Below are 23,931 nucleotides of genomic sequence, written 5' to 3'. Positions count from 1 at the left end.
ACGTTCTGGAAAGACACAGCAGAGAGAGACAGGAAATGAAAGAGAAAGAGGAGTAGGGTCAGGACAACACTCAAAACTGGATGACCTGTGGTAACTACTGCACCGCAGCTTTGGCATACACTTACCACAACTACACCACATCTTAATCAGGTGCAACACAACAGAACAGCAACTAGAAGCACTTTTTCAGGTCACACTAAAAGCGTATGCGCAACGTGGCACAATACGTTTTTTGATGGTTGTGTCTAAAAGTATTTATTTTGTGACCTTTATAAAGAATTGATTAGATATACATAATGATTAAAATGATTATTTCATTAAAATGGCATCTGCCAAGGGGTGGGATATATTAAGCAATTAGTAAACAGGCGGCTCTTGAATTGTACGTCTTAGAAGCTAGGAAAATGGGCAAGAGAAAAGATCTGAGTAACAAGGGCCAAATAGTGATGGCTAGATGACTGGGTAAGAGTAACAAAAGTGGTGTAAGGAAGGACAATCAGTGAATCAGTGTCAGGGTCGTGGGTGGCCAATAGGAGTTTTCACACCATGTAGTTCAAAGAACTCAGCTCTAGAAATTATATAGCATGGTGGTTCCCAAAGAACCAATTTTCTCCATTGGCTGTTTTTGTATGCCAGTGTTTCGTATGCAGTTGGCCAATCATTGTACAGCTTACATTACACGCCACTGTTCCTGTAGAACTGTTTTAGACCTTACTCTGAAGAAGCTAATTTACTTCCCCCCCAAACAGAGTTCCTAGAACTAAAACTATTCTTAGTTCCTGTTGTGTGAACAGGTCAAAAAGCTGGTACTTCCTCCAAAAGTTTCAGGAATTTTGAAAGGGTTCCTCAGGTGAGAAAATCCCTAATGACCTACAATGGGCAGGTGAACATCAGAACTGGACCATTGAGCAATGGAAGAAGGTTGGCTGGTTTGATGAATCACTGTTTCTTTCAGATCAGGTGGTTGGCCTGGGAAGGGATGTGCATTGTTTAATGCTCTAGGCAATGTTCTGTTGTGAAACCTTGGGTCCTGGCATGTATGTGGATGTTTCTTTGACACACACCACCTACCTAAAGATGCAAAGCACATACTCCAATGTTGCTTTGGCCTCCAGATTCCCCAGCAACTATGGGATATGCCGGAACAACATATACAATGTACATCCCATATTGCAACAAGAAGGTCTGTCTTTCAAAGTTTAGCTCCAACCCCAGCTCCAAAACACAACTAACCCAGCTTATCAAGGTCTAGGCATACTAAAACCTTCCAGGCAGGCATGTTGAGGGAAGTTGTAGATAAACTCTTCAGGACAGTGGCCTTCCAGGGCCAAATTTGGACTTAAAGGATCTGTTGCTAATGTCTTGTTGCCAGATACCACAGAACACATCCAGAGATCTTGTGGAGTCCATGCCTGTTTGAGCAGCACAAGGGGGCCTACGCCATATTAGGCAGGTGGTTTTAATGTTGTGGCTGATCAGTGTATAGAAAGCAGAAGTAAGTTCTTATTGAGATAAAGCACCTACTGAGAATATGAGCTTTTGGATGCAGCCTATTTGTTCATAGCTAGCTAACTGTTGCTAATACATCCCGTTTAACTACAAACACATGAGTAAAAAACAAAAAGAAATTAATACCTTTATTTGTGGCATTAAATAATGCACCAGTCAAAGATAATATATCTGTTTGTATTTTAGAGAGATGAACACAGAGCTCAGCGGGAGAATGAGTTGTGCCTCTTGGCAGCAAGTGTGTCATTTGCAGTGGGTGAGCTGTCACTCTTCTTCCCCTGGCTGTGCAAGCTCCTCCCACTGTTTAGTCATAAAGGAGAATCGCTGTAAATCCAGAGGAGGTCCTAATAAATCAGACCAGAGCTACTAGTGATCCTCAGCCAGGCTGGCAGTGCATGTGTATGACTGAGTGCAGCTACATGGGTGGGCATGCATTACTGTCAGCAACAGTCTCTGATTAAACGACTCTGGCTTAATGAACAGGGGTAAAGCAGGGACATCCCCACACCCTCCAGCCTTTGGCTTTTTCCCCCCATCTAGATCATATCAGTTCACCTCAAAGCAGCGTCGAGATCCATTTAAAGTGATTTAAGTGTTTTTGAACAGCAAACAGGTGTGTGCAGGTATCACTTTCAGAGTTTATCAGCTACACATTTGCATTCACGCGCCTCCCACGCAGATCGCTGGCTTCTCTGGAAATACTAAATACTTTACAGCAAGCCCGGGATCCATTTGAAATTTTATAAGAGCTAAGCATGTTATAGTAATTACTGGTGCCATTTATTAGCATTTCCACTAATATGACTAATTTGTTTTTCTTCCTTTTATTACGTCAATGAAATGTCTTCCTTTCATGTTCATCCCAGTGAATGAATGCTTGTGTTTCTGAAAATATACCTCCTCATTTGTATTTCAAAGGTAGTCTGCTGCCCCAAGCATTCACTCAGCTGACTAAACTTGTTCCTCTCTGGAGATGGATCAGACAGGAGTTATTTTATGAGACCTGGAGAGAGAGACGCACTGATATCCACACACTAACCCCAGGGCCTGGCCCAGGTGTGACACACAGACAAAGATTCTCTATAGGTGAGAGGCAGATGACTCAAAATCAACCGATCAGAGGAAATGTGGGTTAACTGGCTATTAAAGCACCACCTCCTCGTATGACTTTGTGACCCCATTTTAGGTATTACTCTGGATTTCCACAATGCTTGAATGTGTGAAATGTTCTTTTCATTAGTGCCCCTCCCCTCTCGTACTGTCATTTTCATTTCTGCCTCAACGAATCTTGCGGTTCCCACACTACTGTGTTCTGGTAGTGAACAGCTTCTCCAACAGTGTTTGTCCCATCCTGCTCCTTGACTGTCATACTTTGTGTTAATGGTCTCTGTCTGTTTTGGGTTATAATGTAGCAGCATAACTGTGGTCAGTGGCTTTTTATGGTGATTATGTGTTTGCTGAGATGGCAAGTCAATCGACAGACATGCTTTAATTAAGAGAGTAAAAATGGGAGTCTGTGCACTCACAAGTCGGTTGAGTAATTAACGGCAATTACTTGGAAAATCATTAGATATGAATTGTGAGAAAGAGTTTCGCATGAAATGAACTAGGGTCATCCTATGAAAAGTCTCTGAGAAAATGCAATGTTCCATAAACAAAAAATGAAGCCTTGATTGCACGTGGTAGATCTGATGGCTCATAATTTTTGTTAAATAAGTCTTAAATTCTGAAAACCTTGTCATTTTTTATAGTAAATTTTTTTTTGTTAGTAGCAATAAATATTTTCATGCAATTTAACATGTTAACAAAAATTGCTGTGTGGTGTTTGAGGAAATGTTTGATTACTAGTACTTGTTTGGGAAAGCTTCAGTATTGTTCATTCTTAGAGTTAGGGCATTTTCGAAACTTCACCAGTTGAATTTTTGGTTCTTTCCCCATTCAAGTAGACGGAGCCGTGTACTTGGCTTGAAGTAGCTGCTCATTTGCAGACTGAATATGGCCGCTGAGTGAAGTCATTTGTCTTAAAGGACCTCGATGACACCTCAGATCGTGCAGCTTTTTGAGGAAAGGTACGCTAATACATTTCGATGAGACATACTGTAATGCCTGCCAGATGTAAAATGACTGAAAATTACTCAAAATATCATGATGTCATAGAGATTTCAAGTGATTCTTTTGACTTGATATAGTCTTTTTTTTTTTGTTGTGCAAACACCATTGAACTTTACCATCTAGTTTCAATTGTAAAAAGTTAGCTTAATAGTATGCTATCAGTTATTGTTTAATTGTTTAATTTTTGAAATCAGTGCTGTCACTACTTTGCGATCAATCACATCCAAAATAAAAGTATAAATGTAATACACTTTAAAAAACAATACTTGTTTCAATTTGAAATAACCTGTTCATAACCTTGCTGCCAGATTTTTTTTTTAGTTGAGTCAATTAAAATATTTCTGTTGTCACCCACATTAACGTGTGTTACTTAATGTTAATGTAAGTGACAACTAAAATATTTTAGCATCAGCCCCAGGCTAAGATCAGCATCAGCCCCAGGGTCTAATGGTATCCATCGTAGGTTCTATAAGAACACCCCTGGAACCCTTAAATATCTCTGGAAACTGATGAAGGCAGCATGGCAGAAGAAAGTGATACCAAAGGCATGGCAAAGAGCAGGAGGCATCCCGATCCCTAAAGAGAAGAACTCTTCATCCATCAGCCAGTTTCACCAGATCAGACTTCATTAGTGTGCATCTAAAATAATAATTAGTTCGGTATAAAATCAATAGTTAAAGTCATTAGACATTAAGCTCCTTCTATGATTTAAAAACAAATGTGTGTGCTTATGTGTTTCCATATGCTCTTATGTGTGTGAGAGAACAAGGTGGAGTTAAAGTGACTTGCTGGTACTAACCTAACACCCAGTTAACCCTATGGCTAATGGAAGGCTCATGACCCTGAAACCCAATCCAAAAGAGCTCTCACTGTGCCTAATAAACCACTGTTTTTATTGTAGGCAGAGTGCTGGGCATTACATGTGGCCTTAATATAGGACAGCGGTCCACCCGCACTGAGAGATGAAAGGAAACCAACCCTCCGTTTAACACCAGTGATATACGATTCATCAAACAAGGGCTGTGATATTTCACATGCTTTTATTTACTCATCTGCAAGTGCATTAAAGCAGGGTTGTGAAATATTTCGATTGCTGTTTCCTGCTTTAACAAAGTCCAAAAATGCGCAGGAAATAACACATTGGCCAACAGCTTTACAGAGAGAAATAGCCCTGACTAAAACAATTACAGCCCTGTAAATAATTAGTATGTCTGTGTGTTTGGCATTGCACCAGCTCAGCTGGTTTCATTGCAGGATCTCAGAAATGCAGCTTGAAATCAAACGCAGGTTATCACGGGTAACGTTGCAAATGTGCTCACGAGCCTGCGTAGAAACGCTAGACTATGGAGATGGTTATCGACCATAACTTCCTGCTTCTCCATAGTTATCTTATTGGACATTTGCTGATGTGCAGTTTCTCTATCTAATAACAGATGGAGGTGATAGGCGGTTCTGAGGAGGGCGAGATGGGGGCCTGTTTGTACTGAGGTGGAGGCTGTGATGGGTGATGACTGTGGCGGTGCTCCTCTCACTCCAGCTCCCTTGTGACCGGCAGCAAGGCACTCCCAGTGCTCTCACCAGTCAGTCATGAGGTTAGGTCATGTCCCCACACACCAGCTGTTTATTATTCTGCTTTCACTCCCTCTGGGGGAAATTCACAGAGACTAAACTGCACCCACCGATAGTGTCATTTATTTTAGCTCAATGTGGTTTTAGCACCTGAATGCAGTAAAACAGTAAAGCAATATGGTTTTGCAAAAAGTTTTGTTTTCCACCTGTTTTCTACTAAACACTTTTGAAAATAAGGTTTAACAGGCCTACATAAACGTATTTCAATTAATATAAACTATTATGTGTGTGTATATATATATATATATATATATATATATATATATATATATATACAATGCACAATTATTTTAAATATTACTATTATTGTATTGTTATATTGTTTTTATAGTTGTTGTTAGTAGTAGTAGTAGTAGTAGTAGCAATAATACATTATTATTTAATTTATATTTAATAATTTTTTATATTTTGACATGATTATTTAAAAAAGATTTTTAAATACATTGCAGTATGCCTTATTAAAAATAAAACATTTCAAACTAAATAATGAAACAATCAGGTAATATTATGATTATTGCCTATTATAATAACAATTAAAAAATTTAAATAATGAAATAAAGTATTTATTATTATTGCTATTATTATTTTGTTGCAGTCATAATAATAGCAATAATTATGTAATTATTGTTATGCAATTAATTTAATAAGACATTTGAAATACATTGCAGCATGCTTTCTTTCCCTAAAAAAAAAATAAATCAGTTAATATCATTTAAAATATCAGTAATAGGTTTTTAAATATTTAGGTATATGTTGTTGTTGTTGTTATTGCTGTTGTTGTTGTTGTTGTTGTCAAATTGAGCTTAAACATAGTGTTATTGGGTGATTCAAGTCATATTACTCACTCATGACTACACTCTTTCTCTAAATGTGGCAGAATGCTAACATAAGACTGGTTATACTGCTTTGTTTTCCTACTGTACGACCAACAGCGCATGTATATCTGTGTTTGTTGTTGTTTATCTTTGTGTTTGTGTACGTATGTGCATGTTTATGTGTGTGTGGGGCGCTGTGGGCTTCAGGTCGCAGACAGCCTCTTGCAGTACCGGTCTGGCTTCAGTGTGGTTACAGGTGCTTCACATTACTGCTCGTAAAACTCAGTGAGAGGGAAAAATTACAGCCACTATTTGTTTGGGAGGGAAAGAGTGAGCCGGGATCTGGGGAGTTCTCTGTATATGGATGGAGTATTGACATTTTAATTCATGATCTCTCTCTCTCCTCTGTCTGTTGAATGCTTTAGCGATGCATTCCAGAGCAGTGCCCATACTGTTTTTGAATCAGATTTAGGTATCGCTCCAAAAGGGAAGAATGTAACTTATTTTAGTGTGTATGTGCGCGCATGTGTGTTCGTGTCAGTGTGTTTTTTATGCCCGCTGGACCAGTGCCATTCTTCTTCAGAATGAAGGTCACAAGGTCTGCGGGTCGTGGAGAGGTGAGAGGGGAGAGAGGAAGCAGGCTTAATCTGTAAGAGACTGGCAGTTTCCTGTCTGGAGAGCATGGCACAGAGAGCTCTCTGTCCCGTCTGACGGCCCTATGCTCTCCCTGCCTGCGCTCCGAGCGTAATTCAATAAGAACCTGACATCTCCCTCTGACCTTTATAAGTCAAACTGCACTCACCAGTCCATGAACCGCAACAACACTGACTCACACCTTCTCATCAGGCCTGCTTGCAACAGAGACACTGATGCCTATTTAGAGCTGTAAAGCTCTCTGGATGCCACATATATTCATACCTATACCAGAAAGAAAGACATTAAAGGTTGAGCAAAAATGAAAATCCTGTCATTGAATGCTGACTCCCACGCAAATGCCATGTTCAAGGCCTAGAAAGGTATAAGGACATTGTTAAAATAGTTTATGTTGCATCAGTGGTTCAGTACTTTTTGTGTGCAAAAGAAAACAAAGACTTCATTTAACAACTCTTCTGTGTCAATCTACGCCACATTATTTTTCGATTTTGTTTATTTTACAATATTTTCTTTCATAGTACCATTTGTTCATTTTTCTAGCGTTAGTTGATATGTCTTTTAATGTTTCAGTAGTGCTAATGTTACTATTCATGTCATTTAAATGTTTCATAGCTTTACGTTTTATGGCGTTTTAATGCAGATGTGTTATAAATGTTTTATAATACACCATATATCAAAAACTAAAATTAGTATGTGGCCATTTTTCATTTGATCTTTTTTGGTATCTTTAGTACTTTCAGTGATGTTATAGTTGTTGCCCATATTTTTTTTTTTCTATCATGTTTTCAATTAATGTGTTTTAATTGTATGATTGCTAATTTTAGGTATATTTTCAGGTAATTTAGCTTTTGATTCTTCAGTGGCGCTGGTTTATGCAATTCACGTAATTTGAACATTTTTGATAACATAGATTAATAATTAATTTCGATGGAGGTGTTTCTATTTTGTTTTCTATTTAGTTTAGTGTACAGTAGTTTTTACTCTATTATTGTTAGTTAATTCAGGTTGTTGTTTTATTTAACTTTATTTAACTATCATATATATATATTCATTATTATATAGTCAATGTTTACTATACTATACTATACAATTATCTGTATCGTACAGATCTGCTGAATACAGGTATTACATAAGTCACCTGCTCCTCCTTACTGCTTCGGCGCAGATCTAGGCTGTAAATAGATTCTTTGTTTCCCAGACCGTGTGTGTTTATTTCAAAGCAGTGATGTACCAGCACAGGGCAGCAGGACTCCTCTAACAGCTGATAACACATCTCTCTGTGTTACCCCTGACCCGCACAGCTGCTGTACAGCTTTAGTGGAGTGGCACACGGCTCCGGCTCTAATGATTGGGGCGCTGGGTAACATTATGAGATCAGAGTGGTTTACTGTTACACTCACAGCACATAAAACAGGAGAAACGTGACGGTCAGCCAGCCATTGTTTGGTTTGACCCGTGCTGATGATCAGTGTGGTAATCCGCTGGCAGAATAGAAGAAAACTGGCTGAGCCGTCTTATAGAAGGCCAGAGGCTGTGCATAAACACACAAACTTAGTCATCTCTGGCTTCTCTTATCTCATTAACAGGACGTTTTTTGGAGGTCCACAACTCTCAGGTTGTTTATGGGGTTTATACCGAGGGCAGGATTTGACGAAGCAGCACTAAATGCATAAATCAAGCATATAATAAATGGCAAATCTTGGATAAATTGTAGTCAATCTGAGCGCCAGCACTTCACTTTATTCGTCGCTATATCCCCTGAACCTAGATACATTTAAACAAATAAATATATATAGTAGATATAGTAGAAAAAATATAGTATATAAAAAAAGTACTTTTTTTACAACCAAAACACAAGAAGTGTAGTACTGCTTTAAATTATTATCGCTTCCCCTTCCCCTTCCCCAAAAACATTTTCTGTTTAAATTAATTGCAATTTTGCTTTTGTTTTTCTAAGGCAAAAATAAATATCACACATTTTTCCCTGATTTACTAAATTTACCCACTAGAATGTAATTTAGTGTAACAGGTTTGTCAGACATATTTACAAAAAAATATCTATTTATGACACGTTACTAGATGAATTACCCCAAATACTACTTAGTTAGTAATATAGTAGTACAGTTAGTCATTTTAAATCGCTTAAATTTGTCACTATCCTAGGTTTTACCCATTTGTTAGTAAGATTTGTCTACTCATTTAAAACCATACACAGTTTAATATGCTTCCTTACTCCTTGATATATTTTAATATGTACTTACGTAATAAGTCAGAATTGTCAAAATTTTTTACATAAATATTGTGTTAAACTGAATGATAATGCAACCTTTTGTGAATTTCTTTTGATCTTAACTTCTCTGACCCATGAAAAGTTTACTTTCAAGGAAAGGGTTGTCATTAGTGATTTGGTGTATATAAAAACTATTAATGACTGTATATATATATATAGTAATAGTGCGGTTGTAGGTGTCTTCAGGTTGGATGTGTCTGCTGCAGGTGGCTGGTGAAGTGTTTCTTCAGGCCGTGTGGACAGGAGGAGCCGCTGCTGGCCTTCAGGACTGGAAAGTATGCACTCTGTGGCCACAGTCCCACCTCTCAGCCTGGGAACGGAAGCTGGGAGTCGCAAGGGAAAACAAGCAGACAATCAGGTAGAGGCGAAAGAAAAATAAGGAGTCGTATAGTTGTCTTGTCATCTTTTGTGCCGTTTTATTTATTGTGCTTTTATTTTGCTCTTTTATTTGATTCCTATTCGCTATTTATGCAAGATACACCTGTGAAACCTGGATGGCTATTGTTCGTAAAGAGAACGAGAGAAAGAGAATATTTTTTAGGCCGAAGGCAAGGAGAGAAAAATGCATTCACATATGTATTAGAATTTGACAGAATTTGCTTTGCTTCCAAAATAGGTGACACTTCTAGATGAAACTGGCTATTCAGCTAGGAGAAGGACTGATTTTATCCAAGGGAAATTATTTTGGTGATCAAAAGAGGTTCAATTCTTGCTATTAACAAGCCATTAACTACACATTTAGCATTAATCCATTCCTAATTTGCTGCTTATTAGTTAATAAGGTCTCTGTTAAGTTAAGGTATATGTGTTTTATAAGTATTAATAAACAGCCAGTATGTTAATGATAGGCATGCCTAATAAGCAGCTAATTATTACAATTTTATTATTAGAATTATTAATAATTTTAATTGTTCCCCATACTAAAGCGTTACCGTGAAAAGTTATTTTAGGGAAAGAGAAAACGTTTTCAGAAAAAGTTCTAATTGCTAATTTGAATATATTTTTACTGTGAACTTTTTATGAATCGTTGACAATAAGTATATTAAGAAAGCAAATAGTTAAAAAGACATTAATTCTGATACTGATTTTGAACATTATTTAATTTTTATACCGAGGTTTAATAAACAGTAGAAGTCTGTGGTGTGTGTGTGGCTGGGTTGATGTGGGCTGGTTAGAGAAACTCAATCCTACATCAGCATGTGTTTGTACACCGTGTGTGTGTGTGTGTGAGACAGAGAAACTGTCGCTGTGTGTGTTTGGGTAAGGACAGTGGCCAGCAGGGGACAGGGTGGGTTCAGGGCAGGGTTAGAGTGAGGAGAAGGAGATCAGGGTATTCATTTTCCACGAGGGGCGTCCTGCTGTCCTGCATGTACAGTGTGTGTAGGTGGGGGGCACCGACCCCATACCCTTCTCCTTTGCGTTTTCTTTCCTTCGATCCCTTTTGAATACACTCACACACATACACACATGGACAAACACACCCCTTTTCTCCTCAGCGTTCTCTCTCCTCCCACCTCTCTCATTCTTTCAGCAGGAGAATGAATGGTTTTTGGAGTAAATTATGTGTGGCTAAGAGATGATGGTGAATGAATGGGGTTGTGGGAGTGTGAGAGTTGAGCGAGGAGCTGGAAATCATATCGAAGTTTAACATCAGATCAGGGGACAGCTGTTTCTAATGAGTCTCTCCTAGTTATTTTGTCACAGTCTGTTGAACAATTATGAGGTGAGGAAGGCGGGACAGGAACAGGAGTGCGGTCCGTGGTTTTTAGTCTCTCTGGTTGCAGGTTTATGAGAGCGATTTGTTTATAAATAACAAAATTGGCAAGTTAGTGAATGCGGTGATGGAGTTTGTGAGTATGTGAGGGTTTAGATGAATGTTAGAGACTGTGACAGTGAGGGTTGGTTTTCCCTCAGCTGCTGTCAAGTGTCATTCACCTCACCTCACCTGACCCTTTCTTAGTGCCAGTCTCATTTTGGTCTCAGTGTCAGTTCCACCTTTCTGCTACGGTCTGATTTCATCGCTCCATTCATAGTTTCGGAGTTAAGCTCATTACCGACTCGGTGCCAGTCACATCACAGTTCCAGCTGGGTTTCTATCTCAGTGCTGGTCTTGTTTCTCTGGGACAGTCTTGTTTCTTTCTCAGTGCTAGTCTCATTTTGTCCCAGTGCCAGTCCCAGCTCTCTATCTCAGTTTCAGTCCCATTTTTTTAAGGCTGTCTCATTTTGTCTTGCACTGCTTGCGCACAAAATCTTTACTTGTCACACAATTTCTGAAACCTGACACTCAAACACCAGAAACACACACCAAATCTCCAAAACCATAAACTAATTCTGGGCCATTGGAATATATATATATTTTTTTCAAAAATATATTTATTTTCTTTTGTGGTGTAATACTGTATTCACAAAACACAAAAGTTTACAGTAAAAGGTAAACAGTTTGGTTTCTTGCTTTCATATTTCCCTCAAATATTTCAACATCTCTCGGCAGAAGAAATGTCAACTTTGCATTAAAAATGACATAACTGAGCGAATGACACATAATGACAGTTGTCATAAACATGCATTAAACCTTCTTCCCATGATTGTTATGATTGTGAAGGTGTCGTGTCAGTCTTATGCACACCCCTTCAAGTAAAGTGTAACCAAAATATAGGAGCTCCAGAAAGAAGATTTTTAGGTTTTGAATAACCGTTTATACATCACAAAATTTAATCTTATGGCAAAGGTTGTTTGCAATGTAAGACATTTGAGATATTTACAGTTGATATTTTGAAATCAGGAAATTTGAGGCATTCTGCAGTTTGTGCTGTTTTTTTTAACAGTTTTGAAAAAAGATTTTGTTTTGCCTTCCTTATGTGGCAGTCTCATTTTGTCTCAGTGGCCGTTTTGTTTCTGTTTCATTTTATCTCAAGTGCCAGCCATATCTTTATTTAAGTAATAGTGTCATTTCTGTCTGTCTCAGCACTAGTCTGTACCAGTATCATCTCTGTCTCAGTGCTAGCTTTATTTCTCCTTCAGTCTCAGTGCCTGTCTCATTTTTATTTTAGAGTCAGCCCAATCTCTATCTCAGTCCAAAACTCATTGCCTTGTCTCAGTCCAAGCGGTGAGGAGTTCACTGTCATTCAGCTTTAATGAGCAAAGCAAACATGCCACTTCTGATCAAACTCAGAGAGAGACATGCTCATGCTCTCTGCTAGAACTGAAGGAGCATTTGAAAGTCATTAAAATGAGCCTCACAATGTGTGACTGAGACAGTATGTACAGTAAAGACAGACACTGTGGCCATTGTGTCCTCAAGACCATCACAGATGTTTAATCAGGCAGCCATGAACAGAATGGACTGAACAGGAGACAAACGCTCTCACTGATGACATCAGATGATTCAGTTCATTTATTTGGCTTTTAACTACTTCAAATCTCAGGAAATCAGATGTTAGAGTTTATGCTTGTGTGTGCATGTTTTTATGCAGTTAAGCATGCATGATTGATTTAAGAGTGTTTAAAAGTGTTCATGTATGTTATTTTTTGATTTTACATTTTTTTTCCAGATGTGTGTATGCGTGTGTGTGTGTGTACATATTTACCCTTAAATTATTTTTGATGCCTTAATATCATGTTATGTGGTATGATGTGACATAGCGACACAAGTATTGTACAGATTTGTATTTGTATTATATATATATATATATATATATATATATATATATATATATATATATATATATATATATATATATATATAATATTTATTCATTTATTCATTCAATTCCCCTTCTTTATATTCAAATTTATTCTGTGTTCTGTTTCTTACGTTACTATTTGATTTAAATTCAGCAGTTGTAATTCAGTCAAACTGCCATTCTTAGTTTAAGTCTGAATGAAGTACAACTCTAGTGTGTGTGTGTGTGTGTGTGTGTGTGTTACGTGCTTCTGTAACAGTCTCTGGTCTCAGAGGAATTGAACTGATTGAAGAATGGAAGAAAGACAGTGAGAGAGAGAGAGAGGGCGCTGGGGAGGCCGGGCGAGTGGACGTGACATCCCCAGCTGTCCTGTGACATCACTGAACTGAGGACAGGAAGTGCAGGAGTTATTGGGCAGGCCGGGAAAACAGGGGGTGACATCAGAGCGCTGTCTGGGTCGCATAGCTTTCCATCTGGATAAACCAGAATGAGACCCCCTCTATTATTGTCTCACTCTCCACTCGCTCCGTTTTTCTCTTCTTATGTAATTAGAGATATAATGCTCTCCATGCCATGTGTTTCCTCATCTCATCTCCTGTCAGATTACTCACAGCTCTCTTTTTCGGTCTGCCCGCCTCAGGGGCTCACACACACCGCTGTCTGCCCACTGTCCACCCATACTGCCCACACACACACACACACACTCACTGCCTGTCATGCATTATGTAAAGCACGCAGAGGAAAACAGACGCTCATTTACTCAGACATGTGACCTCACTCTTAAGCAGACACATGTTTGCACTGACCACACATAGATACATATACACACGTTTACACTCTCTATTTCCCATAACATTAGCACATTTGCACATTGAGTCTGTCAGTGACAGAGAAATGTACAGCAGAACTGTTCAAGATGTGGGGAGTTTGTCGGCTGATGCAGAACTGAAGACTTTTGGAGGAAGATTACGGTTGATGTTAGACAGCATGACAAGAACCAAATAGTACATCAGTTACGAAGTCAGTTCCGTCATGAGGCCCTAAAGTCAACATGAAACAGCTTTCACAACCCGGTTTACCTCTTTAATGCCATATATCTGAGTGAAACAAGATATTCAATGTGGGAAAAATATGGCTGGACTTGATTTTATTAGTCAGAATTGACTGGATTGTGGTAGTGGTCTTTATATGAGGAAAATAAGAGGGCTTGTCAGTCAAAAAAGATGAATCATTTAAGGCGGAATAGCATTGCATTACCAAGTATTTTTTAGTATTACATTACTATTCTTCAGAATGATGTTGACCAATGAATTGTTGTGACCAGAAACATTAATAGAGAAAGTAAATTTTGTCAATTTTGATTTCCTGTTGACTTTAAAAAGTATAGAGGGTCATCCAATAAATTAAAAAATACATATATTGCTAGGCATGTACAATATAAGTGCCATATTAGTTTTCAGTTCATATTAGAATAAAAAAATATATATGATAAGTATATACATATCAGTATTGGCAAATATATTCATTTTTTTATGCACCAATAATAGTAGAAAGACTGCCTTTAACATTTTGTGTGTGTGTGTGTGTGTGTGTGTGTGTGTGTGTGTGTGTGTGTGTTTTTTAAGATTCATTTGTAATTAGTTAAGGTGTTAATGTGAGGAAACCTTGAAATGTATATCCATTTTTTTTAAATATTCATTTTTTTAAGACACAATTCTAAATATTGGTAATTTATCATTTTTGTTGATAACATGAAAATAATTTTATGTTTATTAATTTATTAACAATTTTAATCATTTTATGTTCTCGGTCAGAATATTAAATCAGTGCATATTTAATTGTTTACAGTTTTTAATAAAAAAATTTATGTATATCACAAAATAAAATAATTTCAATACTATTGCAGTGTAGTCCAATATTAACTGTGCTATCAGTTATAATGGCAAAATGTAAAAGAAAAAGTAAATGAATAAAAAGTTTGAGTGATACTAATAAACTAGTCCTCAAACTCACCTCAATCTCATCTGATTAGTCATTTCAGAATTACATTCTTGGTTAGTTTTACATACTTCTGTGTTTCTGTCGTTAACAACATTTGCAGTCTGTGCCCGTACAGTCGTGTGTGGCAAAGTTGTGGTCATCCAGTTCAAAAACATCTCATCTGAGCTGACACACCATCCTTTATTAGCATACATATGTGTAGGTGTGTATGTGTGTGTGTGAGATAGAGAGAGAGGTGGCTAGAGATTTCCACATGGCCTGAATCTGAATGTGAAACACATGTTGATGTGTGGGTGGGAGTGTGAGGAGAATATGTGAGGGTATCCATGTCTCAGTGTGTGAGAACACCCCACTCTACCATCTGCAGGAATAGTTAATAAAGTGTGTGTGTGTGTGTGTCACAGACCTTTTCTCCATCTACATCTTTTCCATTGCACCATCTTCTCACATACTTTGATCCCCATCCGGCTATTCTCCATGCAAATGGTGTTCGGCACCTCATCTATGGGGGTCAACACCACATATGGCCCATAATGCACTGGGGTTTGTGAGCTTGACCCCTAAGCTTTTGTTCTGGATTGTGCGCACCTGATTGTGTTATACCTGAGCGTGTAGTTGATTGTTTGTTACGGGATGGGCGGTGGGAATATGAATGTGTAGGGTGAATGTAAAGAGTGTGTGTCTGGTCTGCGCTGTGTGACTGTGTGCGTGGGTTTATGGTGTCTGGCAGAGACTGGTGGTGCTGCAGATGGCAGGAGGTAAGGAGAGGTGTGTGGTTGCATTAATACTGCCTGCAATTCTCGTTAGCACTAATCAAGGGCTTCCTGTACCGAGAGAAGCCTGGGTTCACCTTCCCAAGCCCTGCGAACAGCACACTCTCTGCCTCTCCTTTATACACAAACACACACACACCCACTCTAACTCTCCCGGGTTACACAGAAACATATGCTATGTTCAGAATAGCATGCTAGCATACTGCTCTCGTTATTGGTGCCATTATATACCAGACAAAGTATGCAGAATATTTGTTTGCAGGGAATGACGTACTATGGATATCAAGCAGGTCTTAGAATAATATGTCCCATAGAACATGGCACTTGAACTTGCTTTTCCACTGCAAAGAATTAAATGGAAATAATTACGTATTTAAAAATGTATTTTAATCTTTTTTTTAGCATTTGTTTAAATAATAAATGCTTGCTAAGAGCTTGCTCTATGGCAGAGACAACAGAGTATGAGATGTGTATTGTTAAATTTGACTTGAAAGACATTTTTAAATAAACTTTTCTTTGACGAGGCAAAGTAACCGTTTAAAAATGATAATTAGATACCCTTCACATGCAGTGTAATGACGTCACATGACAGCAATTTAGCATGCTAACAATTCACAGCTTTTGTCATTTGAGGAAAATATTCTTAAAATGTGTTATTATATATGTCATGTTAATAAACTAGACTAAAATTAATATTAATAATTAAATTAAGGTTCAACCACTAATGTCACATGGACTATTTTAATTATGTGTTTAATATCATTCTAGGCCTGTTAGTTGCACTGCTATCTTTGCAGGGTCAGAAAGCTCTCAAATTTAATCAAAAATATCTTATTTTGTGTTTCTTAAGGGTTTGGAACAAGTAATTAAGGACAGAAATTTTTAGATTGCCCTTTAAGGCAAGATGAATGAGAAAAATCTCATTGCATTAGTACGATGATGATATTTACATTGTGCAGTGTATACACACATTGTAATTGTTAATTCAAAGCTTAATGCTACTGCACACTTTTTACTCACTATTTTTTAGGTGTAGTATGCAGTGTACAGTGTATAATAATAAGCTAGTATGCCATTCCAAACTTAGCCATTCTCTAATACACCACTCTGACTGGCTCGCTTCATTTTCTGACTTCCTGAGCCTGTTCTACAGTCTCCCTCCGCAGTGCAGTGAACTCATGGTGCAGGATTCTCTAGCCCTCTCAGACTTCCACAAAATGAGCCGCAAGATGCAAAACTGTGAGGAAATCTTTTCCATATTCATGTAGGTTCTCCACCCGCCCCTTTGTCTGCTGGCCAAAGCAAGGTCTGACTGGGTTGTCCCTGTGTGAACCCTAGCAGAGGTCACAACCTTTGGTCAGAATGGAGAAAGTGGACCACAGAGTGCTAATTGAAACAAAAGAGCTTTTTACCGTCATCCTGGCACAACAGGGAGGTGCAACTTATAGCCAGTGCACACATCCTGCACTTTCTCACACAATGACTTGGACTCGCTTATAACTGTCGGCCACACAGCTGTGACGTCAAGGCAAACATCTATATCAAAATAACAGCTCCACTGTAAAGAAGAGGGCATGCATCATTAATGCAGCGCACATATAGACGGAAGGGTGATAAAGCTCACCTCTCAGGACGTAAAACAATGACCGTGAGACTGTAGAGTATGTTATTCCAACCTACTCTACGTTTGTATTTTTCTTCCTCATGCTGGACTCTTAAGAAACGCTCGGGTTAAATAGATTAATGTATTTAAGATCTGGAAATCAGGGATGTGCGCCAGTCAGAACTGAATGAGAATGACTTTCAAACTCTGACTGTATTTCTGTATTTGAATTTGAGTAGAAATTAGCATGTAGAAATGCAATTCAGATTAAATTTGTAAAAGGCCAGTATAAAGCATGAAACAAATTTTTCACTATACGGGTTTTTAGGTCAGACATAGATAGATAGGCTGACAAAAAAGAAATTGAAATTATTATCCTCACCAACTCTCTTCCAGGTTTCCTTGTTTCTCACCCACTCTTTTTTCTCCTTTCCTTTCTACCCTCTTTAATGCATTTTAATAGTGTGTGGGGAGACACTTTGATAGATAGACTGAGAGAGACAGAAGAGATTTGGTTTAACTTTTTTTTTTAACTCCTCACACTTTTTGCTCGCACACTGCGTGTGTGTATGTGTGAAATCCTTTATTTTTTGTAAGCTAGCCCCTTTTTTACAGTGCCCTGGGCTTTGCAATGGATAGCTTTCCCCCACCCTCCTGCTCCGAACGGCCACCCCCACCCCCAGCGCTGAAACCCGGCCAGCCCCAGCTGTCTGTCCAGATGTGGGAGAGAAGGAGAGGCAAGGTCCAACAGGGGATGAGGGCCTGAAACACAAAAGGGCTCCAGAGAGAATGGAGCAAAAAGAGAACCAAGAGAGCTGCGAGAGAGAGAGGAAAAGAGGAAGATTGAGAGATGTCAAGGGGAAGTCTGAATTTGTTCCCAGGGTCTTTAAGTAGAAGGTGAACGAGGAATGGAAAGGTGTCACGATGGCTTCCAATTCATCTCCGGATGGTTCCAAATGAGAGGATCAATGACACCAGACTGTGCCTTCTTCAAAAGTCAGTGCAATCAAGTCTGATCTCATGATCTCAGTGGACTGGAACAAAGCCTATCCCAAAGAGCACACACTTGGCATAGTCGTATCCATATAGTTGTTCCTGCTTGCCTGTGCAGGTCCTTCCAGGCCGGTCCTGATTTATGAACGGCCCCTGAGCTCTCTCTCCATCCTGGAGGGGCTCTCTGATTAGAGATGGAGAAGAGAGGGCGAGTGCAAACACTCATGCATCCACTCACACACCCGAGCATTTGGTTCTAATTACACACGGGGCGACTCCAGGGCCGGGTGTCATCTAGAACACAGAGCTAGATTTACACTTGACATGTTTTATTCACACAGGTTGGTCCTGGCCTGGTAATTGCAACATATTATCTGGGCCGATTCATCAAAGGGAGCAGCTTGCTACAGTAAACTTTTAAATGAACGACTCATATGGGTCGCAGACGTGAAAAGTGGAAGGTTTTATTAGCAAAAAAAGAGTGAACCAACAAGTACAGTCCAAATGCTTGGGAGAAAGAGGTGTCCGTGAAACGTTTATGCCTTTTTTGGGAAATGAGAAATAGCCTCTGTTTTTGCGGATCAAGATTGAGGTTTGATCAGCCATCATTTTGTGGCAGTAATTTAGGTCATGGTTTAGACGTCTTAAAACCAAAATGTGGCACATCAGATGAGAATATCCCTTCTGTTACGGTTGTTAGCCAAGGGCTACCCCTTGCTGATTTAACAGGAGTGTTAATATGTGAAGCCAGTAAACACGCTAGTGGAAGCAGAGACTTTAACACGCTGCCCTGCGCTTAATGCACTTAATGCCTTAATGCACAGCAATGAATTGAAACTGAGGGGAGATGCAGTAATTGTGTTATTTGGACATTTGCATTTAGCAAACACTTTTATCCGAAGGGACTTAAGATGAGGACAATAGAAGCAATCAAAGCCAACAAAATGGCAAGTGCTATGTCAGGTGTTTTCATATAATAAAAAGAAAAGTAGATAGAATAGAAAAAGCGTACAACGGTATTTCTGTGGTGAACAAATCATTTGTGTGTTTGCCTTTGTAATCTTTAATCCAAATCTGGGAACAGTAATTGTAAACGCCTGTGAAAGTTATGTTGTGCCTCTTTCCTCTTTGGGATGGCACCAGAATACACTATTCATTTGGAGAACACATGCATCTCAAGAGCGAATAAGGCACATAACATTTTTACACACAGACAGACAGATAGATAGATTGACTAGCTTCACTATATGGGATCCATCTGTAGCTTGATTGTATGTACTCTAAACATCTTTAATGAAGTAGAGAGGAAGACTCCTCTGTGAACCTGGCCTTCAAAAGCACCCCCCTCTTACAGTCTAATCCTACTGTAATGATTTGGGTCTCGTTACATCTAGTGTCCGTCCCCCACGGCATTCCGCCCGAGCCCCCCCACGGAGCATGACATCACAGTACAAGCTAAGGCCGGAAATGCGACAGGTCCCGCCACACGCAACATGCGAGATGCAACCCTCGACACGTACGATGCACATCGCGCCGCCGGGAAACCCAGGGACACAGAGGCACAGGCTTGATGGACAAACCAGACCCACCGCACACACATGTACATTCTTGCGAGAGGAAAATGGTAACAGTCAGTCCTGTGCAGTAAAATAGAATGGTGCACCTTCATTGTTCTGGCCTCTGGACTCTGGCCTTGCTTCCTGACACCTTCCGTTTGGGCTCGCACACAGATGGCCATGGATGTACAGGAACAAGTGCGCCCACTCCGCCTGTCCAGACCCAAATAGAGAGGTATAGACGCTTATATGTGGCCAAGGAGAGGTTAAGGACTTCTCGCTGACCTGGTGTGTGTGATGCTATTAGTGTAACGCTGTCTGTAGCCTCAGATCGGATGAATCCCTTGTTATCCCATGCAGGGAGCATTCTATATCAGGAAAACTCATGGAGACACTTAATGCGTGTGTTTTTATGTAAGTTTGTGAGGAGTCGCGGGGGTGTCACTGTCTGACAGGATGCACGGGTCAACTGTCTACGTGTGAGTGCAGCCGGGCCTGGGCCAGCAGGTCAGGGTTGGGCAGCCCACAGGAAACGGCCAAGACATTCTGGCCCAGTGCAGGGGGACTTAACCCTTGAACTGCCAACTTGGCTGCGCTCTTAATGTTGCCGGAACTGTGAGTCCCAACTTTTTCCAACTGAGCTATAGTGCATAGTTAATGCCATGTTTGGTTAATGGCGCATGCAATGTTAAAAGAAGAGTTCACTGTAAAAAAAAATATTTTGTTATCATTTTCTTAAACTTACGTTGTTCCAAGCCTGTATGACTTTCTTAGAGTACTTTTTTTTTTAAATACGTGCCTCTATATACAATTTTCAACACCATAATTACGTAACTCTGTGCACGTTTAACAGCAGTTTCATGTCCAGAGAATGTGAGCTGTTCGGTCCAACCAAAGTTTTGCAGTATTTGCCCGTATCTCTTTCTATTTCAAGTGCAATGCTCACATTTCATGATGATGTTCAAAAGTATCAGTTTTGAAATTGCGCATGATGTTAACATTGGGTTTTTTTTTCATTATATTGTGTCAACAATTGAACTAAAACTCGAGTGATTGATGAATATAGGTATGTATATGTTTGTTTTTTGTAGAAATTTATATAGAGGCACATATTTGAAATAGGCAAAGTTGAATTTTTTATGTTTTTGAAGGGAGTCTCTTTCTGTATGCTCACCAAAGCAATTCTTCATCAGAAATGAAGTTAAAAAAATAACGTGAAATAATATTACAATCAGTATAATTATAGTATCAGTAATGTACTATTATATTTCTTTCATATTTTGGTTTATATTTTATTTTTAAATGTTATTTTTGTTTATTTTTTTGTTGGTTGTTTTAGTCATTTTTATTAATTTTAGGTCTTTAAAACATGTCAATATAATTTTTATAGTAATTTTATTTGTTAGTTTAGTTATTTAGTGCTTTAAACAAAATGAAAAAATGCATTGGTTGTCATTTTTAGTTATCAGTAATAACCATAATTACCATTTAAATTAGTTTTCTATTTTAATGTAAAACGTAATTTATTCCTGTAATGAAAGGCACAATTTTCAGCAGCCATTACGCCAGTGTCACGTGATCTTTAGAAATCTTTGTAATGTGCACATTTCTGTTAGGGATTCTTGGATGAATAGACAGTTTAAAAGTTCTACAGTTCTACCTTAATTTAACTCATCCTTGCTGAATAAAAAAATCCTAGTCACCTCAAACCTTATTATGCAATAGCATATGGTAGCATTCATGTATCCATAATCACAGGAACAAACACAAGTCCTCATAAGAATGTTTGGCATTTTCTTTCTAATTTTAGTCTCTTCTAGTGCTCCTCCTCGGCCTGGGTGTGACAGTCCAGCCTTTCAGACTGGAAACAATGTGGAGCAGCACCTTCATCATGTAACGCAGCACCTCTGTGTCCCTGCCACAATGCCTCGTTCTCCCTGCGAAAGTCCATCGGCCTCTCTAGAGTGCAGTAAGGAAGAGAGGTCTGTAGCGCGTATGTGGCCACGAGGACACTGCGCACTGGAATACAGGGACAGGAAGTGCCTCTCCGAGTGGAGGAATTCTCAGATGGTGGGGTCTGAGGGAAAGGTTGACGTTTTCGGAAAGGCAACAATGTCGTGATGTGCCATCGACCGCGTGCAGAACACATTTACGTTGTTTTTTATAAATAGGTCACAGATGAGTCACTCGCATCAGTACTTCAGGATAGACGTCTGCTTACTTCCTGGTGCCACGCAGAGGGCATCGCTGCTCAAGAGCCCCCTAGATAGCGGGCTAAACTTAAGCAGGGCCCATCCTGTTTTGGGATTCTGCCGTAACCTTGAGCGTTTCGACTTTTTCCTGCATCTCTCCAAAACAGTCAGCTGTTATCATTCCAGCGTCGTGCTTGTACCCCACACCACGATGCTGGCCGCTCGCTCTGATGCTTTACTCCGCATCTGTTTGCGTCTGAGGGAGATGTTTTCGACTGTATAAATTGTGCCTTTCTCGTCCGTCTTACTGATGGCTGCGTTCCAACTCTCAGCTTTAGCCAGTGAGGGCTTTCTTGGTTTCACATCCCTCTTCAGCCAAACACAAACACACACGTCCGGCCAGCCTGACCCGAGCTATCTCTCCGCCTGCGAGTGCCAGACGCACACACATACACACACGCCCTGGACCCTCCTGCTCTTCCCACGTTCCTCCTCTCCCTCTTTCGTCTGTTCTTCTCTCTCTTCTCTGCTTGCGTTTCCTTCTCTCCCTTCCTCTGCCTCAGCACCCTTGTACATCTCATTGTCTCTGGTCTCTTCATCTTTCTCCACTTCCTGTGTCTTGCACCCCGTGCCCTCTCACGCCCCCTCTTTCAAGCTCCCCCCGTTTCTCTCCACATCTCTCTCTCTTCGCGACGTGACTTTTAGCACAGACTTTGGGGCTGTTGCCAGTAATCTGGGGCAGAGAGATGAGCGGACGAACACACACACACATACACAGACGCATGCAGATATAATAGGGCACACTCTAATGTTTCTTCCATATACACTCATTAGTTATTAGCTAACAAGAGTACAGTCGATTGTAGTATTTAAGGAATATTGTAGATTAGACTCCATCGGCGGAGTCTGTGGACTACTGTTGGTCAAAACTGAAAATGAAAATTGTTAACAATAACACTCCATTAAAACAAGTGTTATGGTTATACTTTTGCAACAACCATAGCCGTTGTAGACATGTTTTACAAACTGAGGGATGAGTCAACTTTTTTTCTTTTTTTTTTTTTTTTTTGTATAATTGACAGCAGAGCACAGATTTTACTCCAGAATATGACATTAGTGTGCATTTATATTATAGTTTTGTTGTTATTTGCTTTATGCATATTTATAAAAATGTATGTAAATACTGTTACGTATGTTTATATTTACAAAGTATATTAAATGAATATTAAATATGTGGATAGTATATAAAACCTCTCATGTATGACTGTGTAACTTGAAATTAGTTTAGATATTCAGTGTATAAAATACACAGGCATATTCATATTTGTATTTCTAAGTGTATCATAGTGTATTAGTGCTGTTAAAGGATTAATTACATATTATATTAAATATTATTATGAATATTTAAATTCAAACACATGCATTTATATATTCATAGAAATATACTGTGTTTATTATATTTTAAATATATTTATATATAGTATAAAATATATATTTTTTGTATCTTTAATGCAATTATATATATATATATATATATATATATATATATATATATATATATATATATATATATATATATATACATAATAAATAGTATGCAAACAAAAACTTTTGGATGCGATTGATCACGATTAATCTTTTAACAAAAGTGTGTGTGTGTGTGTGTGTGTGTGTGTGTGTGTGTGTGTGTTTGTGTGTGTGGTTAGCCTTTTTTTTTTTAAACACATCTAAAAAATGTGTAATTTTCATTGATTTTATCTATTATCCATCTGTTTCATCAGTATCTGAATCAAATGGTTTCCCTTTTTGTTTGAGCAGAAGCAATTTAGTTTACCCATTAAACCTCTATGTTGCTGCAATAGCTTTTCCATTCTAATGATTTTTTAATAATGTAATCACAGGCTTTCTTCAGCCCACATTTTACACAACAAACATTCCCATGACACTTCACATGGTTTCTCATCCTCACTGAATTACGAATCGTCTCACTTTCTATGTTGTCACCTTATTTATATAGTGCTTTTTACAATACAGATGGTACGAGTCGCATAACAGGCTTCTGAAGCGCTGAATCTAGAATTACTTTGTTGTGTTGTTTTTCCTGAGTTGCATGGATCAAAA

At 38.8% G+C, this 23,931-nt stretch overlaps 1 long non-coding RNA gene across 1 annotated transcript; it reads left to right on the top strand.

Moving 5' to 3' along the window:
• Positions 1 to 23,161, top strand: LOC122358515. The gene is made up of 7 exons (XR_006252614.1): positions 1 to 90; positions 2,428 to 2,595; positions 3,453 to 3,578; positions 5,055 to 5,213; positions 9,216 to 9,367; positions 17,685 to 20,233; positions 21,439 to 23,161. It is a non-coding gene; the product is annotated as an uncharacterized LOC122358515 (long non-coding RNA).
• Positions 23,162 to 23,931: the final 770 nt, after the last annotated feature.

This window comes from Puntigrus tetrazona, chromosome 15 (genome assembly GCF_018831695.1).
Source record: "Puntigrus tetrazona isolate hp1 chromosome 15, ASM1883169v1, whole genome shotgun sequence".
In the NCBI taxonomy this organism is placed as follows: domain Eukaryota; kingdom Metazoa; phylum Chordata; class Actinopteri; order Cypriniformes; family Cyprinidae; genus Puntigrus; species Puntigrus tetrazona.
The sequence above is the reverse complement of the archived record's forward strand: the minus strand, read 5'-3'. Positions and strand labels throughout refer to the sequence as shown.